We start from the raw sequence: 20,856 nt of genomic DNA on the forward strand, positions 1-20,856 counted from the left end.
TCCTAGTTCTCCCAAAGTGGGGGGGGCACCATGTAAACGTGGACCACATGCTCTTCACCTTACAGGCATGAAATCGTCTTGAGTTTGACACAGCCATTTCTTGTAACGGCCTCCAGCGTCGACTGTGTAATAGCCAATCACCATCCCTGCATGCCACCCTCCCCCTCAAACAAAAGCAACTTTTTTAGAGGCTCTAAGTACTAGGAAGGCACCATAGCATAGCAATGTGAGACTACGGTCAGAATTCCTGAGTTCAAATGCTGATTCAGCCGTTTGCTCGGAGTCTGACCTTAGTCGATATTTTTACTGAATTATAATTAACATACAGTGTTACATTAGTTTCAGGTGTACAATATAATTATTCACCAGTTCTGTACATTTCTCAGTGCTCCTCATGATAAGTGCACTTTTAATCTCCTTTATTTATTTCACCATCGCCTGACCCAGCTCCGCTCCGGCAACCACCAGTTTGTTCTCTGTATTTGAGTCTGGTTTTTTTGTTTGTCTCTTTTTTTCTTTGTTCCTTTGTTTCTTAAATTCCACATGAGGGAAATCATATGGTATTTATCCTTCTCTGACTTATTTCACTTAGCATTATACCCTCTAGATCCATCCATGTTATTGGAGAATTGCAAAATCTCATTCTTTTTATGACTAATATTCCATTGTGTATACACCACATTTGCTTTATCCCTTCACTACCGATGGACACTTGGGCTCCTCCCGTGGCTTGGCTATTGTAAATAATGCTGTAGTAAACACGTTGCATGTGTCTTTTTGACTTAGTGTTTTCATTTTCTTTGAGTAAATACCGAGTAGCGGAATTACTAGATCATATGGTGATTCTATTTTTAACTTTCTGAGGAGCCTCCATACTGTTTTCCGCAGTGGCCGCACCAGTTTGCGTTCCCACGAACAGTGCATGTAGGTTCCTTTTTCTCCACATCCTCGCCAATACTTGTATTTCTTGTCTTTTTGATTCTAGCCTTTCTGGCAGGTGTAAAGTGATATCTCGTTGCAATTTTGATTTGCATTTCCCTAATGATTAGTGATGTTGAGCATCTTTTCATGTGTCTGTTGGCCATCCGTATGTGTTCCTTGGAAAAATGTCTATTCAGGTCCTCTGCCCATTTTTAAGCAGGTTGTCTTTTTGGTGTTGAGTTGTATAAATTCTTTATATATTTTGAATATTTACCCCTTGTCAGATACATCATTTGAAAGTATCTTCTCCCATTCACTAGGTTGCCTTTTTATGTTGTTAATTGTTTCCTTCACTGTGCAAAAGCTTTTTATTTTGGTGGAGTCTTAATAGTTTAATTTTGCTTTTGTTTCCCTTGCCTAAGGAGACATTTGTAGAAAAATGTTTCTCTGGCTAATGTCAAAGAGATCACTGCCTATATTTTCTTCTAGGAGTTTAATGGTTTCAGGTCTCATGCTTAGATTGATAATCCATTTTTTAAAAGATTTTATTTATTATTTATTTGAGAGAAAGAGCACATGCACAAGCAGGGAGGGGCAGAGGGAGGGGGAGAAGCAGACTCCCTGCTGAGCAGGGAGCCCGATGCGGGGCTCAATCCCAGGACCCTGGGATCATGACCTGAGCCGAAGGCAGACGCTTAACAGGCTGAGCCACCCAGGCGCCCTCTGTAATCATCTTGAGTTTCTTTTTGTGTATGGTGTAAGCAAGTGGTCCAGTTTCATTCTTTTGCATGTAGCTGTCCACTTTTCCCAACACTATTTGTTAAAGAGACTGTCTTTTCCCCATTGCATATTCTTGCCTCCATGGTCGTAGATGAATTGACCATAAAAGCATGGGTTTATTTGTAGACTTTCTGTTCCATTGATCTATGTGTCTGTTTTTGTGCCAGTACCGTACTGTTTTTGATTACTACAGATTTGTAGGATATCTTGAAATTTGGGATTATGATACCTCCAGCTTTGTTCTCCTTTCTCAAGATTGCTTTGGCTAATTGGTGTCTTTTGTGTTTCCATACAAATTTTACTATTATTTGTTCTAGTTCTGTGAAAAATGTTATTGGTATTTTGGTAGAGATTGCATTAAATCTGTATATTGCTTTGGGTAGTATGGACATTTTAACAATATTCTTAAAAATCATGAATGTGGAATATCCAATTGTCTGTGTCATTTTCAATTTCTTTCACCAATGTTTTCTAGTTTTGGGAGTACAGGTCTTCCACCTCCTTGTTTATTCTTAGGTATTTTATTATTTTTGGTTCAAATGTAATTGGGATTGTTTTCTTAATTTTTGCTATTTCATTATTACTGTATAGAAATGCAATAGATTTATGTATATTAATTTTGTATCCTACTTCACTGAATTCATTTATTCTAGTAGTTTTTTGGTAAAGTTCTTAGGGTTTTCTATGTATAGTATCATGTCATCTGCAAGTAGTGAAACGTTCACTTCTTCCTTACCAATCTAGATGACTTCTCTTTTTGTTGTCTGATCACTGTGGTTAGGACTTGCAGTACTATGCTGAATAAAAGTGGTGAGAGTGCACGTCCTTGTCTTGTTCCTGACCTTAGGGAAAAGCTCTCAGTTTTCACCATGTAATGATGTCAGCTGTGGGTTTGTCACATGTGGCCTTTATTATGTTGAGATATGTTTCCTCTAAGCTACTTTGTTGAGAGTTTCTATCATGAATGGATGTTGTAACTTGTCAGCTGTTTTCTCTGCATCTATTGAGATGATCATATGGTTTTTATCCTTTTTCTTGTTAATGTGATGTAGCATGCTGATTGATTTGTGAATATTGAACCACCGTTGCAACCCTGGGATAAATCCCACTTGATTATGGTGAATGATTTTTTTAAATGTATTGTTGGATTGAGTTCACTAATATTTTTTTGAGGATTTTTGTATCTATGTTTAGATTCAGAGATATCAGCCTGTAGTTTTCTTTTTTTGTGGAGTCTTTGTCTGGTTTTGGTATCAGGGTAATACTGGCCTCATAGAATGAATTTGGAAGCTTTCCTACCTTTTCTATTTTTTTGGAATAATTTTAGAAGAAAAGGTATTTACTCTTCTTTAAACGTTTGGTAGAATTCACCTGTGAAGCCATCCTGACCTTAGGCAATTTACTCAACTCTGTTTCTTCAACTGCCAGGCTCAGTCATGGAGGGACTGGTGGAGATCTCACTTCACAGAACTGGGAGTGGTGTGGGGGCAGGGTGAAGGGATGTAATGAATCAGGCTGTACAGTAGCCTGCAGGTCTCCAGCCTCAAGTCCCCAATCCCCTGTGGCGGGTCTTCAAAGAAAATTAATAATCAGGTGATGGAAAACCGAAGGAAAAACATATTGATTCTAGGAGGCACATTCTTTGCATTTTAATGTCTTTAAATCAAGGCACATTTTAAAATTGATGGCATGCCATAGTTGAATTGGCAGCATTATTTTTCTTTCTTGGTGGAATATAAAATGATGCTATATATTACAATTTGTAATATCTTAGATTCAATAAAACATGGTGGTGATAATTATTTTAAGAGACCAGCTTTTCCTCAGAGGCAGGCAAGGTCTGTTTGGGGAGATAGAATGGATCCCTCTACACTTCTGGCAATCTAAGTGGGCCCCAGCTGTGCAGTTAGGGTTCCGTCAGAGATAGGGCTCTCCCATTTTATGAAGAAGCCCTGCTAGGGCTAACTCTTGCATTATCCATCTTTTCCAGGTTCCTCATAATGAAGGAATTGCATGTACCAGAAAACTCCTTTTTTTCAATAGGAGAAAAGAGTTAAACCACAAATAAACATAAGAATATATGATTAGAGGAAGGTAGAGAGCAAGAGGACAGCATGCCCAGGTCCCCTCTAATGTCATTTCCCTATGGTTATGTTTGGGTTTTTTGTTTTTTGGGTGTTTTGTTTGTTTTGTTTTTGTTTTTTTTGGCCAAATCAGCTGGGGCTATTGAGAAATCCTTGCCAGTAGACCCTCCCTCTGACCTTGCCCTCTGGTGTGGTGGCGCACGATGTGGTAGCACGTTGTTGGCAAGGACATCCGGGCCTACCGTGTTTGCGCACAAACACCCACCCTGCATGGGAAGGGCAGACTGAATAGCTGTACCGTCTTGGTTTGGAAAGAGGCTGCGTCTTCCCTCAGGGGAAGTTTGCACTCTGTTCCCTCCAGAATTGTCTACATAAAGTATCTGTCAAATGATAAATGTTCTGTAAACATAGCTATTTTCACTTTTATTAGTATTTTTAGCAAAACCATTTTGGAAGATCTCTTATACTACTCTGTTTCATGGTGCCTGGGAGTGCTAGGGTAAGGGAACACCTAAAAATTGGTCCTGTGGGTTCAGTGATCTAGTGTCCCAGTTAGTTTGGGGCTGTCCCACTCTTTGCCTGTTGTCCCAGCAAAATTATAAATGGGCACACTTTCCTTTTCAAAAGCATCCTAGTGTAGATACTAATTTATATAATCACTCTACATGTGGGTCATGTGGGGTCAATTTTTCCATTTCTATTCACACAATGTACTAAAATAATTTAAATATAGAAGGATATAAAATTGAATTAGTGAGATACTTAAAAGTTTAAGAACAAGAATTTCAAAACCAGGAAATCAAGATTAAATAAAAACTCAAATGGAAAAGAAGAGTAAATAAGAAATACCATAGTGGACAAATTTCCATATTGGACTTGTTAAATGAAAAGCATTTGAGATATTAAAAGAACAATTTTTAAAGTTTTTTTTTTAAAGATTGTATTTATTCATTTGTCAGAGAGTGAGCGAGCAAGAGAGCACAAGCAGGGGGAGCAGAAGGCTCCCTGCTGAGCAAGGAGCCCAATGCGGGACTCGATCCCAGAACCCTGGAACCATGACATGAGCCGAAGGCAGATGCTCAATGACTGAGCTACCCAGGCATCCCTAAAGATTTTATTTATTTATTTTAGAGTGTGCACACATGTGGCAGTGGGAGGAGGGACAGAAGGGGAAGGAGAGGGAGAGGGAAAGAATCTCAGACAGACTCTGCACTTAGTGCAGAGCCTGATGCAGGGCTCAGTCTCACAACCCTGAGATCAGGTCACAACCCTGACCTGAGCTGAAACCAAGAGTTAGATGCTTAAATGACTGAGCTACCCAGGCATCCCTAAAAGAATAATTTTTAAATAAAATTTCAGAATAAGTGTTTTTAAAGTGTTACATTAAAACATGCAGTGATAAATCTTAAAAGGCAAAATATCCAAAGATTAAATAAGTTGTAAAACAGGATAAGAATATAAATAGAAAATAAAATAATAAAAATAGATCTGGAAAAACCCACAAAAACAGGACATATCTCTGTATATAATATATATATTTATATTTATAATATATTTATACATACACATCATATTTATCTCCTTACTAAAACAACCTGAAGACTAAAAGAGAATGGGGGGAAAAGCGAAAACCAGGGCATGACGGGAAGCCAGTGAATAGCAACTGTTCTGTGGTCAGGGCCCTTTCTCACAGTGGAGGGGTAAAGCAGAATCCCTGGTGGGGGAGAAGGCATGTGAGGGTACCTAGGGAATAATCTGCTCCTGTAGGGGCCAAGAAAAGGCTACCCCAAGATAGACCACTTTGGCATGAAGAGTATTTTTAAATTAAAAGCAATTAAACCCCAGCCGATTCAGGAAAAACTCTTTAGTTCTCCCTCAGCTGCCTAAAAATCATTTAGATAAAGGATCTGCTTCAGAAAGAGAGCTTCAGATAGAGAAGGACATTGTCATATGAACTAGGTGTGGCAGACAGGGAGGGACATAACAAGGCCGGTGTGGTCGAAGTCCTCTATGTCCCATTGTTTCTGAGTGGCCCAGCAAACCTGTGTTTACCAAACATTCTTTATCATCTTTCTGTGTATGTATTGCATTCCTTGCCTTTAAAGTCTCAGATCCCAACCCCTTCTCCTTAGTTCAGGATGCCCTATATACCTCATTCTGCCTGACTGCCTTTGGAATCACATGTCTGTGTGGATTGCCCATACTTAAGAAATTAAATTTGATTTTCACCTATTAATCTGTCTCATGTCAATCTGATTCTTAGTCCAGCTGGAAGGACCTTGAAGGGCAGAGGAACTTCTTCCTCCTCGACAGTTGGCATAGTCAGCAGGATAAAATTCCCTGGCTTGACATGAATCAAACTGTCTACATCCTCTTCTCCCAAACCCCATTAAACTCCTTAAAGATTTCTCATAACAGTGTTGGAGAGACACTGCATAGTTGAATATATGCTGCTTTGATCTCCAAATGCGTAGGCATTCTATGGTATTGTTTTCAGACTTTTCTGAAAAGTGGTCATGCATAAAAACCTAAAGTATCTGATTAATGAAAGCACTCCAATCCCAAACTGTTGATAATGAAGTTGTTTACAAAGAAGATGAAATTGACACATACAGAACAAGTCCTTAGTATAATAATCAGCCTAGCACCAGCCAGAATCTACGGTATCACTGCCTTTTCAAAAAGCATATGCAGCAAGTTTTGTTGAACAAGAACTGTGAAAAATGAGAGCAATTTGATCCACTAATTAGAATGCCTCCATCAATTCACAATGGCTCAGCTAAGGTCACGTACCACTTGCTTGCATTTAAGGAGGAAGAGAAAGGTTTGTGGTTTTATATTTTCTCGTATTTATTAACATGTGAAAAGCTCCCAGTTTTTTATGAACCCAAGCAGTTGTTGGCATGAGAGATTAGTGCAGCAATTTGATGAGGTGAATTCCATAGCATGTTAAATTAGAATCCTAGACACTAAAGCCCCAAATCTAATTTCACCCTAGTTTATAAGGTTCTCTTGAAAATTCTATTATCCTAATGCATATCTCAAATTCTCTAACTCCTATAGGAAATAGTAATTCCTACCAAATGCGCACTGTGGAATATTTAAGTTCTTTATTTACTGGAACTTTAAGATTAGGTGTAGAGATCCAATCTAGCATTTCCTGAGGGGCACCTGGGTGGCTCGGTCAGTTGAGCATCCGACTCTTAGTTTCTACTCAGGTCATGATCTCAGGATCACGGGATTGAGGCCCACATTGGGGTCCAAGCTCAGCACGGAGTCTACTTGTCCCTCTCCCTCTGCTCCTCCCCCTGCTCCTTCTCTCTCTCTGTCAAATAAATAAATAAAATCTCTAATATTCCCTGAAATTGCAGTACTTGTAAATTGTGGCAATTTTTTTTCTTTTTTTTTTTTAGATTTTATTTATTTGACAGAAAGAGCACAAGCAGGGGGAGCAGCAGAGGGATAGTGAGAAGCAGCCTCCCCACTGAGCAGGGAGCCCAATGCAGGGCTTGATCCCAGGACCCTGGGATCATGACCTGAGCCGAAAGCAGATGCTTAACTGACTGAGCCACCCAGGCGTCCAATTGTGAGCAAAACCCTTGATCTAACCATAAGTTCTGCTAAATAAAGATTTTGCTTGGGCCACTAATTTTACCTAAATAATAACTCCACTTGCTTGTAATTGGGGCAAGTGCTTAAAATCCCAATCAGTATGTGACTGAGAAAGCCAGATAAAGAAAAAGAACAGCAAAGGCAAGGAAAGGCATTCTGTTTCTCTATAGGTATAGCCAGGAGTGATTTCTGGTCCCAGTATAGACACGTTTTCAGCTTTAAAAGGTCATGCCAAATTATCTTCCAAGTCGGCTATACCAATTTGCAGTTCCTGTTGATATACCCCTTGTCCACACTTGCTATTTTCTGACTTTTCAGTGTCAGTCAGTAACATGATCTATCACTCTACTTTTAGGATGTATTACCCTAATTAGGAATGAGATTGACCATCCTTTCGTGTCTAGGGGCCATTGGGTATTTTTAATTCTGTGAAATACTATTCATATCATCTGTTCTTCTTTTCAGTTGTTTGTCTTTTCCTTACTGATTTTAAGAGTTCTTTATAAATGCTGGATATTAATCCATTATCAGTTATATATATTACAAATATGTTCTCATTTGTACCCTACTTCTTCTCCTTTCCTTTTTCCTCCCTCCTTCCCTTCCTTGTTACTTCCCCCCTCAAATATCTTGTTTGGAACAAGAGGCGGCTCTATCCATGTCAGCTCAACCCATCACGTTATACAGAAATTCCTGGTAGACTCTGCCTCTTAAATTTTCCCATTCCTAGCATTTTTGGCAGTTTTTCCTAGATAACTTTTTGGAAAAATAGACAACTCACTTGACACGTGAGTTATTCATTTTCATTTTTAAGTTGTAGAAATAAAATTATTTTTTGTTTTTCCCACTGAGTACCATTTGGGACTAAACCAATTTCTAATATTCCTCTATAACCTTAACTGACTGAACACATAAGTTATGGGTAATTGCATCATTTATGGGCAACTTGACAGCTGTTACGATGCTTAGAAAATTTTAACATTTGTTAGAATTATTTGCCTAAGTTATTTGCAAAAATTTGCCTTTTGCTCTTAGTTTTTCCCTCCCCAAAGCTCTTAATTCTGCATGAAATGTAACATTAAATCTACAAAGATTCTTGTTTTCACTTCTCAGGTTATATCTAAACTCTCTTTCAGTGGGTTATGAATTCTCTAAGGAGCGAGACACTGTTGATTTTGCTCACCAATGTGTTCCTTGTCCTGGACCACCATACCTGACACATAGTAGCTTGTTTATAAGATATCTGCTTAATGAATTATGTGAAGTATAGATCCACAAAAATTTGGCCATATATCTTTAAGAATCTAAAACTGTCCACAGGTGGGTTTATATACAAGGATGTTCATGCAGTCACTATGGATAAGTAACTTTGGAAACATAAATGCAAAGTGTTTCACAATAATGAATTTGCTCAAATAGTTATGGGACATCCACAGAAGAATGTCATGATGTCATTAAAGCTCATGTTTCCAAAGAATATGAAAAACACATACAAAACAGTGTTAAGTAAATAACACAGAACACAGAACTGAATATGCAGTGTGATGCTAATTTTGGTATATGATATGCAGGCATAGAGAACACTGGAAAGAAATATCCCAGTAGTTTTCGGTAGCTGCCTTTGGGTGGTGGGAATCACCGGTACGTATGACTACTGCATGAGACTGCAAACACCTTAAAATTAGTACCCAGTTTTTTCTTAGCTTTGTATTGCTGTACTTTAGCACTGCCCTTGTGAATTGTGGCACTCAACAATTAATTAGAAAATGCACTTAAAAAACAGTAAAAATTCTTAATCCTTGATAGCCCATTATCAACCACTTGTCATTGATCGTGTATTCGAAAATTTCATTTATCCTCCTCTCTTTCTGCTTGCAGACAGGCAGGTGGTGGGCCAGGCCAGCCACATCCGCCGCAGGCATCCCGGGTCCGGGAAATGGCAGAGGCTCTTGGCCAGCCTTTGAACGCCCGCGGGCTGCCACGACAAAGGGTTTTTGCGGAATTTATGCCTTCGTTGTGCGAAATGAACTCTGCATGCAGGGTGTGTGCATCTTTGATTTGAAATAGATGTATTTCCATTCCCTTCTGGTGGGAGGTTGTCAAACACGAGGCACTAAGCATGCCGAGCTCCGCAACGGCTTCCATAAATTATCTACGGTGCTTGTGTTTTGGCTACTTAAGGATGATTTGGAGATTTGGAACATATGTTTTCATTAAGAGATATTCTGATCTTGTCGTATTACGCAGTTGACTGCTGTTGAACAAGGAACGCAGCAAGACCGGAAGGCAAACCAAAGAAAGGCTTTTATCTGGGGTCTGAGATTTGCAGTCTGGGAGACACAGAGGAGCAGGAATCAGAAATCTGTTCCAAAAGCAGGGAGAGATGAGGCGGGCTTACAGAGGCAAAGAGGAGACTTCCAGTAAAGCCACGTAAATTGTTTTCAAGAATTGTGATTGGTGTTGACAAGCCGAAGCTATTCTTATCGGCACGTGGTTGGTTGCTAAGGGCTATCACTAAGCAAAAAGTCGGTTTCTAAGTAGAAGAAAAAAGTTCATTTCTTGACGTGGCAGCCTCGCCACTGGTGCTCTGGGATGTTTGTGGTTTGGCAGCGATCTTTATTTTAAAGTTTATCTTTCAGGTGGGATGTGCATAAGCTCTGCTTCCTTAATGGCTCCATTTCAAATCACTCTCTTAGCAATACCGACTCCATTTTGAGGTTTCTTTCACCCTGCTCAGATCTGATCCTATGTGGCAAGAGTGTGACTCTCAGTGGCGGCTAGTTGTGGGGTCTGCTTCTTTGTGCCTTCCCGGGCTTTTCGGTTAGAGGTCACAGGTTCTCCTGGCAGAAATGAGGAGGACTTTGGGAAAGTAGGAAATGTACTCCAGTTTCCTCAACAGAGGGGGATCTGAACGAAGTGTGATGGCTCTCAGAAAAGATCTAAAATTCCTATAGCTCCCAGGAAGGAGAAAGCCTCCTTCAGGGGTCAGAGTCAAGTATGGATGTAGCAGCAGAAGCCGAGGGGCCCCCAGACCACTCTGGGCAGCAGCTGCACCCTGCTCTGACTGAAGTGGGGGTCGGGGTGAGTCCTCTTGGGAGTTAGGAGAATACCAGGCACACAGAAGTCTCTGAACCAAGCCCCCTCTGCCTCTGCCTCCCCATTCTTTTCCTTCGCTAAAGCCTTTGCGTGGTTTCAGTTACTTGCCCAGGCCCGGTCCGCCCCCACCCGAGGTAAGCCGGGCATTTGGACCAGGGAAATACTGACAGCAACACAGCCAAGGGGAAACCAAGACAGTGTCACCAGGGCACGCTCTGGAGCTGCAGGGTCACCAGGCTTCAGGAACCCCAACACCCAAGGACGAACAGAAATGAGAACCCCCATTCATTCTCTAAACATCACATATGCTTCCTGGGTCTTTGTTCAACTCCAGGGAGATGGGGTAGCCATAGCCAACATGGAGAATGAGACCCCCACCAACCCGACAGGGTGGGGGCTGGGAATCAGTTCCTTAAGTCAGTTTCTTTCTATCAATTCTACATGACATTGCTTTCACAAACCAGTTTGTGGTTTAAAATTCATACCCATTACACTCACAACTGCTAGAGTTGTAGGGAGTGTGGTTTTTCAGCCCTGATAACCAAGTCAGGCCTTCCAAAGATGTCAGGGAGAAAACCCAAATCATATCAACAAATATTTGATCGCAACAAGGCAAGAAGCCTTTTGTCTTCCAGCACATGCCAGCAAAGTGCTGATCTTATCACTGGCAAAATACCTTCTGTCACTGTCAGCTGCCTCCGTTTTCTCTTGCCCCTAAATGCCATCTCTGGTTATATATTCTAGCAAGTCTGCCCCGCTTTACATAATTAACAGCCTTCGGCAGTGGTTAATGGTTGAGGGAAAAGCTCTCTAAGGAGTCGATCTTAATTTATCCCATGTCTCCTACAGGAAGACACGTGCTTCTGTGCCAAAAGTAGACATGACATGATGGGGAATTTACACGTGGCCTTTATGGGGTAATTTACTGGCAAACTTGGGTGTATATTATCGTAAACTGCCGCATCCCGTGTGATTACAAGATTAAGAAAGAAGGAGTGAATCGCTAATCTTGTCAGTCCAACTGTTTTCTTCCTTGATAACATTTGTGTTATTACACTGGGTGATGAAAGATTGTAATTGGCTGTTGACACTGATTGAAGGAAGGAGACATTTTTTGTTTTGTTTTAAAAGGGGAATTAATTAGCCTGGTGTGGGAGATAACGCAATTCAGATCTGCGGTTCTCCTCGCAGCTGCAAAACAGAAGTGAACTGTCAAAGAGTGTTTTCATCTCTTTCTTCCCCACCTGTTTTTCTCCCTTTGATGACATCTTTTCCTAGATTTAACACGTTTAAAATGCGCCCACCAAAGAAAGAGAGTGGGGGGCGGGGGGCGGGGAGCCTTCAAGAGAAACAGAGAAAATGTAGCTTTCGGGATTCACACCAGAAACCCTGCAAATGTGTGTGTTCATTTGCATGTGTCTAAGCAGTGTTTGACGAAGATGCCGGAGACAGACGGACGGAGCCAGGACAACGCAGTCACTCAAGTTGGCCTAGAGCCGTAACCAACACCTGAGACGGGCCTCTTGTGTGGCAGCCGGAAGAGAAGCTTCTAGGTAAGCGGACACATCCTGGTTCAGTCTTGACGCACTGAAGAAGCAACTAAAACTTGAGGGCCTGCAAGATGCCATCTCTGCTGGAACAACGACCTATACACACACGGTCCCTTTTTACACCCAGGGAGAAAACACAGGACCAAGAATTGGGAGAGATGTGAAGTAGATTCACACCCTTACCCCTCGCAAAACCCACTTGCAAAACGTTTGTTTGTTGTGTCCCACAACTTTTAAGGGCTGCTGGTCTAGAAGTCTGAGACTCCAAAGGATACTACAGAGATTCGGGTGGGGAAGAAGTTGAGACTGTCCCCTGGTCATTTGTGGCTTATGTCACTGGAGCAATAGGCAAAGAAAAGGATTGCGGCCATCATTCGGGGGAATTTGGGTCCTGATTATGAAGGGGAAACAAGGGTCCGGCCATACCGGAAGGAGAAGAAATGTTTGCAAGTCAGGGCACTCCCTCCGAACCTTTCCTGGTATTTAACGTCCAGAGGTTCAAGTTAATGGAAGACAACCCCACCGGTACAGCAAGAACAGGCTCCCCGCACTTCAGGATTGAAGGTCTGGGTCATTCCACAAGCTAAAGACCCTTGAGAAGCCAGGGAGCGGGCAGAGGGCAGAGGGAACATAGCACGACAATCAGAACAAGAAAGCTGGAGACGCCAACTATGTGCTCAAAAACAGCTGCGAAAATGAAGACCGTCACAAGCCTGCCTGTTTCGCTCCTTGCATTGTTAGGAATGTATTATTAGTGCATTAACATTAGCAAATTAATTTTATGATCAGTGACCAGCCCCTCCCCCTTTTCATTTTACACAAGACATGTGATGGTTGGCTTAAATTTTAGTTTCAGGTTGCAGGATCTCAAAGGGAATTGCAGTTGACCTTGGTGGTGCGTTTGGATGAGACGGCATCATGGTAGGCACAAGCATGTGCTTCACTCCATTGTTTGGACCTTAAATATTATTCTTTAATAGTCCAGCCACGGGGCTGACTGTGCTGGATTGCCCCTCTAATTCTAATCTCCCCACTGTAATAAAAGGTTGGGGAGTCTTGGAATCTATATTCCCCAGAATATTCGCCAGCAGTGTTGGGGGATAGATTCCCCAACAACATGTACTTGGTGATGCGGGAGGCAGAAATGAGAGGCTTGTAACCGACTCTGGCCACAGTGGGCAGACAGGCACGCTTTTGCAGGTGCACCGTCGTACGGCAGGTTCCTTGCTTTCGTTGAGGACTTCGAGGGACCGAACTAGCCCCAATGTGCCTAAATAAGCCATTAGGTTAAGTTTACTGTGGTTTGGGTCTCTATTACACGCAGTTAATCCTGATAATATTTGTACAAAAAGGATGACAGTCGGATTTTGATTTTCTGATAAAATTACATATGCGAACATTTCTGCAGAGACCAATGTTTTCTAGACTCAAAATTTGAGCAATACTGTAACATTGATTTCTTGTGCGAAAGGGGGATATTAGACAATCCAGCAGATAATGGATAGCATATTAAACTGCATTTGTGCCAAAGACAGTGAATCACTGAAAATGAAAACTCTTGCAATGATCCTTGTATAATGGTTGAAGGTTTATTATCGAAGTATAATTCAGGGATGGCATGTATCCAGGTAGATAACATAATTTAAATGCTTCCTGAGACAGGACTTGGAGAAACTAGAAGAATGGTTAATGCGTACATTAAACATTCTGTAAATTATAGCTACTAAAGCAAATTGTTGATAAAGGCTTTGTGATTTAATTACCTAAGTTTCCATATTGCAATTTTGATATTATTGATTAACCTGAAAGCCACGTGATTCAGATACCAGGAATACTGGGTATATTCTGATGTGAACATTTAAGAACCAGAACCATTTCAGAGTGCTGTTTTGCTACCAACTGTCTGGTTTTTATTTTCTTTCGTTTTGTTTTTTTTTTTAAGATTCTATTTATTTATTTGACAGAGAGACAGCCAGCGAGAGAGGGAACACAAGCAGGGGGAGTGGGAGAGGAAGAAGCAGGCTCCCAGCGGGAGAAGCCTGATGTGGGGCTCGATCCCAGAACGCCGGGATCACGCCCTGAGCCGAAGGCAGACGCTTAACGACTGCGCCACCCAGGCGCCCCAGGTTTTTATTTTCTTGCTTGCATTACAGATCATAAGCTCTCAGAGGAAAGGTAGAGAATAAGCTCTGAATTCAAAGACACATGTTCCGACATCATTGCGAGAAAACCAATTCAAGACTAATTGCTGACTTTCAGCATAGAGAGATCTCTTAGTAAGATTTTAGGGTAGGCATAGTGCTGTGATTAAGAGCATCGATTCTGGAATCAGTCTTCATGGGTTCAAATCCCAGCTCCAACACGATTAACTGAGGTATTAGCTCCTCTGTGCCTCAGTTTCCTAACCTGTGAAACTAGGGTACTTTTCTAACTTCCATGATTTGTCATGAGGGTGAGGCGGAGCGAAGTGCCTGACACATGGTAAATATATGTATACTCTCAGTACCGTGTCCCTCCATTAAATGCTGGCATGAAATCCATTCTTACAACCATGTTAAAGACTCTGGGAAATTGACACAGATGTGTGGCCTTCATGAAAGGGATATGTTCATGCAGTAAACTTCATTTGAAGCTATTACAGGAAATAATAAAACTCCAATAATTATCATCAGAAGCTCCCATAGCTTCAAAACACATCTGTGAACCAGAGTCGCGTGCAATAATGAAGCCAGATGTGAAATTCTTGACGTGCTGATTAAGAAACAATCAGACATGAACATAACTTAATTTTAATGATGGGATGATTTTATTAAGTTAATTTGCAGATAAAGAACATCACTGAAAAGCTTTGACTATTCAGAGATACTTGTCTGGCCAGATGGGCTTTCTCTTTTAAGAAGTTTTAACATTAATACACACTCAATTCATTGATCTGTGCTTTTTTTGATGGTTGCTCGAACGCCCCACAGAAGACAGGGACAAAGACATTGGAACTTTCCTGACATCCACCTATGTGCTTGAGCCCTTAGGAATGAGAGAAATCTCAGGCCAAGACACGGCTGTGCTCTCTGCCATCGCACTTCGCTGCTGGCCCCGGGATTACACGCTCTGCTGTAGAAGACGGCTCCACGGGTAAGATACGTAATTTGCTAAGGCATTGAACTAAACCATGATTTCGTCTCCCAGCGGGTTCGTTACTTTCGGTAGGCTTGCAGTTCCTCCTGTGTTAGAATTCCCCATCCTGTATGCCTGTATGGCTTGAGCATGAAGGGGCTTCAGAAGCAGCCCAGGCCGGGCCAGCATTGCATCCTAGGCTCAGGGCCAGTTGGGAACATCAAGCCCCCTCCTTCTGATACAGTTGTGCTGTGATTTTTAAAGAGATGAATTTTATTCATGCTATATTTAATGCAAAATTCTCCCGTTTGTTTTTTCTTTCCATGTTCTGGAGCGGGGGGCTCCTGAATAACGTTAAAAATAGATTAGGTATGGCCAACTGCTTGGAAAGTCGCTTTCAGGTTAAGATTTATTTAAAAGCAACAGATTGGCGATAAAGAGAACTGGCCATTGCAGCCTTACAAAAATCCATGTGTTCCTATTAAAGAGGATTTGAGAGAGTGCCTACGGCAACTTGCTGCCATGAGCCTCTAAAACCTCCAAAAGTAGACTGATCTTCCTTAAATTTCTAAAGTAGACACGGACCTGACCTGCGAAGTGGTTTATGACCGACCCAGCTGCAAGGCATTAGGAAGACAGGTTGCTTACGATCGTTTGTAGTCAAATGTACCACTACCACTAGACACGGCAAAAATTGGAGAGCTTATGAAACAGCACACAAGCACTTGAAAGGTAATGGTGATGGGAAACACCTGCAAGAAATTTATCACTTTTATTAAGAAACAACGTACAAATTCAAGATAAAAAACAGGTGTCTGGTAAGTTGTTTCGGAAGGTAGAAAATGACTCTTTATAAGAAATCATGGTAAAAAAGACCCATTCAGTTTGGCAAAACATTTTATTCTGCAAAATTTCCCTTTCCTCCCTAACTCTGTGCTCAGATCACTCAGAAGGCTGGAAGCCGGCGTTTGATATTGACAAGCTCAAAACCGGACTATGAACTAATGTCTCTTAGCTGTTCCCCGCTCCCTGCGGCTGTGCAGCCTCTCCTCCCCCAGCTTCGTTCTTAGAGCATGAGACTGAGTGAGGAGCTGAGAGCCCGGGTAAATCAAATCCCCGCAGTCCCTTCCCACCCGTCCTCTGCAGAAGCGGTTCAGAAATCCCACTTGAAACACCATCCTGCGTCTGGGAGGATGGGGCCATTCCCTGGATGGCAGGACCGGCATGGAAGTGGCCCGGGATGGCCAGTGGCGCGTGGACATGTTCCTTGTGCTGGGGAACCACCCTGCTGCTCTCCCTGGTTCAGCAGCACCTTCTCCCATCTCAAAAGACAGAAATAATTCAGAAGGCCAACAAATTAGTACCACCTTTTTTTCTTAAAAGGTATGGATGGATCTTATGTCTTTTAAATGTAGACCAAGCCTGCCCCTCCCGCCAATCTCTGGTACCCTTGCAGGCGGCCATACTTGGTTCAAATTGAGGATATTTGGTAGAATGGTTAGCCGTTTAAGTAGGTAAAGCCCAGGGGAGGTGTCTCCAAATGGTACTGAGAATAGACAGAGACAAGGAGCTCCAGGCATCAGCCAGTACCAGCCTGGAAGATGTACGCTTCACCCCGGGCAGTCTGCTTCAAAAGCTGGAGAACCTTTAATGCTACCCTGAGAGGCCTCTCCTTGCATTGATCACCAAATGACACAGTACAGAATGCTCTCCCCCCACCCCCCAGCGCCACCCACGATCGGAGAGCAATCCCTTGTGCATGTCCTCCATTCCTCCTTAGAAATGTTAGAAATCTTAAAATGGGTCTCAGAAAGGTTTCCTCTTGGTTGCTTTCTTGCCAACCAGCTAATGAAGAGCGGGAACAGGTATCAGGAATCAATAAAAGTTTTCTCGGAAACTTGATGGAATGAGAAACCTTGGCAAGCGTTCACTTATTCCCTTAACACGAGTCAGACACTGGGCTGGGGCTGGGGCTACAGAAACAACGAAGATGCGATCCCCGGTCCTTCCCTTCTCTGCAGTGTCTACTGGCAAGAAGCTGCTGGAAAGAGAGCACACCACAAAGTCTCCACCCTAGCTTGGTACGTACGGAACATACCCCGACGCTTATGACTACTTTTTACTCACAAATATTGTTTATACTCACTTTGAAACATCAATCAGTAATAATATAGTAACGGATTTTATTGACAGTTGTTTCAACGCAAGAATGCACGGTCACAGGTAAGATCTCCTGTTTTTCAGAGTAAAGCTATTGAGACCAAAACACTTTGTCTAAGGGCAGAGTTACTCCTAATTCTATTGACTCCAAGCAGAAGAGAAACAAACGACAACAAATGTAGGGTCTTGATTTCTGATCTCTGTGGTAGGGATCTTCTCACTGGGCATTTGTGCTTCTGCCCAGGTCTTTGCCGTGTTCCCTTGCAGGGGCCAAGGGCAGGCCCCATGATGTACCACAATGGCAACCTCATGCTTTTGAATTGAAGCTACTTGGGGGACCGCAGGTACAAGGACACTCACACCCTCCTCTGTCCTCCTGAAAGCAGAAAATAAATCCCCAAATGAAAGGTAGTCTCCCTACACTAAGAACTAAAAAGATCCTTATTACCGGAGATAGGGACTTGGAAGCCAAGAAATCTGTAGAAACAAACCTTGTTACTTTTTTACTAACCTACTACCTCAGCCCAAATTCCACTAAGAATTCCCTACTACAGCTCCCAAGTATCTATTTTCTTTATCCTGTCAATTTCTCACAGATTTATTATCTCTTTGTTTGAATTGTATAAAAACTGCCTGCCTCGCTCATTTATTTCTCAGTTTCATTATTGGGTCTCTGTGTGCACAAAATAAAATGGTGTTTTTTTCCTGTTCATCTGTCTCCTATAAATTTCTTAGTCCAGCTAGAAGAATCTTCGACAGAAGAAAATATCTTCCTCCTCTTGAATTGGCATCGTTGGCAGGATAAACTTCCACTGGGTATTTGCCGTAAAGATTCTGCAGCTTTGAGATCTTAGGACATCTGACAGCTGGCGGAAGGTAAGATTTCTTACATCAGCCTCCCAGAACCTCTGTCTACAGAGTTCGATGGGATGAGAGTGGGGAGAAGCTTTCTTTCTAAATTTAGCTTAGCAGGAGAAAATATTGACAAACTAGTTTCCTTGGGCTTAGCTACGCTTCGTAAAAAATCAGTGCGTACTCTTGGTTTTACTGATCCATTTCCTCTAAGAGATTGTCACTGTTTTCCACAGTGGCTGCAACAATTTACATTCCCACCAACAGTGCATGAGAGTTCCCTTTTCTCCACATCTTCACTAACACTTTTTATTTCTTGTCTTTTTGATTTTAGCCATTCTGGCAAGTGTAAGGTGGTATCTCATTGCAGTTTTGATTTGCAATTTCCTGATGATTAGTGGTGGCGAGCATCTTTTCGTAGGTCTGTTGGCCATCTGAATGTCTTCTTTGGAAAAATGTCTGTTCAGGTCCTCTGCCTGTTCCTAAATCAGATTATTTGGGGAGGGTGTAGTGTTAAATAATAAGCTCTTTATATATTTTGGATATTAATCCCTTATCAGGTATATCATTTGTAAATATCTTCTCCCATTCCAGTAGGCTGATTTTGTTTTGTTGATGGTTTCCTTCACTGTACAAAAGCTTTGTATTTTGGTGTAGTCCAATAGTTTAATTTTGCTTTTGTTTCCTTTGCCTGAGGAGAAAGATCTAGAAAAATGTTGCTAAATTCAACATCAAGAGATTACTGTCTACGTTTTAAGGAGTTTTACTGCTTTGGGTCTCATAATTAAGACTCCAAACCACTTTGAGTTTATTTTTGTGTGTGGTATAAGAAAGTGCTCTAGTTTAATTCTTTTGTATGTACCTGTCCCGTTTTCCCAACACCATTTACTGTAGAGACTGTCATTGTCCCATTGTATATCCTTGCCTCCTCTGTTCTGACCACATGAGCATGGGTTTATTTCTGGCCTCTCTATTCTGGTCCAGTGATCTAGGATCTGCTTTTGTGTCAGTAGCACACTGCTTTGATTACTACCGCTTTGTAGTGTATCTTGGAATCTGGGATTGTGATACCGCCAGCCGTATTGTTTTTTCTCAAGATTGCTGGGGCTATTCGGGGTTTTGTGTGGTTCCATACAGTTTTTTACTATTATTTGTTCTAGTTCTGTGAAAAATGCTACTGGTATTTTGATGAGGATTGCATTAAATCAATATATTGCTTGAGGTAGTATGGACATTTTAACAATAGTGGCTCTTCCATTCTATGAGCATGGGATATCTTTCCATTTGTTATGTCATCTTTAATTTTTTTCATCAGAGTACCAATCTTTCACCTCCTCAGTTGGGTGTAATCCTAGGTATTTTAGTCCTTTTGGTACAGTTATAAATAGGATTGTTTTCTTAATTTCTCTTTCTGCTATTTTTAGTGTACAGAAATGAAAGATTTCTGTGTATTGATTTAATATCCTGAGACATTACTGAATTCATTTATCAGTTCTAATAGTTTTTTGGTGAAGTCTTTAGGGTTTTCTGTATATAGTATTGTCTTCCGCAAATAGTGAAAAGTTTTACTTCTTCCTTACCAATTTGGATGCCTTTTATGTCTTATCTGATTGCTGTGGCTACGCCTTCCAGCACTATGTTGAGTAAAAGTGGCTAGAGTAGATTGACATCCTTGTCTTGTTTCAGATCGTACAGGAAAAGCTGGTAACTGAAAGTTTTCCTCATTGAGTATGTGTTTGTCATGATGGCCTTTGTTATGCTGAGATAGGTTTCCTCTAAACCCACTTTGTTAAATCTTGTCAAATGCTTTTTCTGCATCTCTGGAGATGGTCATATATGGTTTTTATCCTTTTTTTTTTTTTAATTTGAGAGAGAGAATGCTAGCAGTGGGAGGGGCAGAGGAAGAGAGAGAGAATCCCCACACAGACTCACTGCTGAGCATGAAGCCCAACACAGTGCTCGATCGCAGGACCCCGATCATGACCTGAGGCAAAGTCAAGAGGTGGGACACTAAACTGACTGAGCCACCCAGGTGCCCCTATCCTTCATTTTGTTGACGTAATGTATCACGTTGGTCGATTTGCAAATACTGAACCATACTTGCATCCCTGAAATAAATCACACATGATAACGAATGCTGCTTTTAATGTATTGTTGGATTCAGTTTGTTAATATTTTCTTGAGGATTTCTGAATCTGTGTTTATCAGGGACATTAGCCTGTAATTTTCTTACACTGTCTTTGTCTAATTTGGGTATGAGGGTAATGCTGGCCTTGTAAAATGAATTTGGACGCTTTCCTTCCACTTCTATTTTTTGGAATAGTTTGAGGAAAACAGGAATTAACTCTTCTTTATTTACTTATTTTTTTTAGGAGTTATTTAAAGGGAGAGGGAGCGAAGCAGACTCCCCACTGCGGGGTTTGGGGGAAGCCCAATGCAGGGCTTGACCTCACTATCCCAAGATCATGACCTGAGCTGAAACCAAGATTTGGACACTTAATTGACCAAGCCATTCAGGTGTCCCTTAACTCTTCTTTAAATGTTTGGCAGAACTCATCTGAGAAGCATCAGTTCCTAGACTTTTGAGAATTTTTTGATTACCCATTCCATTTCATTACTAGTAACTGCTCTGTTCAGATTTTCAATTTCTTCCTGATCCACTTTTGGAAGACTGTATACTTTGAGGA

The 20,856-nt window shown here is 41.5% G+C and overlaps 1 protein-coding gene across 2 annotated transcripts in view; it reads right to left on the reverse strand.

The window, feature by feature from the left end:
* Positions 1–20,856, reverse strand: part of SLC35B4 (solute carrier family 35 member B4) — an 85,377-nt gene that overhangs the window by 14,160 nt on the left and 50,361 nt on the right. The gene's annotated exons all lie outside the window — the stretch shown is intronic.

Source organism: Ursus arctos, unplaced genomic scaffold, assembly GCF_023065955.2.
Source record: "Ursus arctos isolate Adak ecotype North America unplaced genomic scaffold, UrsArc2.0 scaffold_3, whole genome shotgun sequence".
In the NCBI taxonomy this organism is placed as follows: Eukaryota; Metazoa; Chordata; class Mammalia; order Carnivora; family Ursidae; genus Ursus; species Ursus arctos.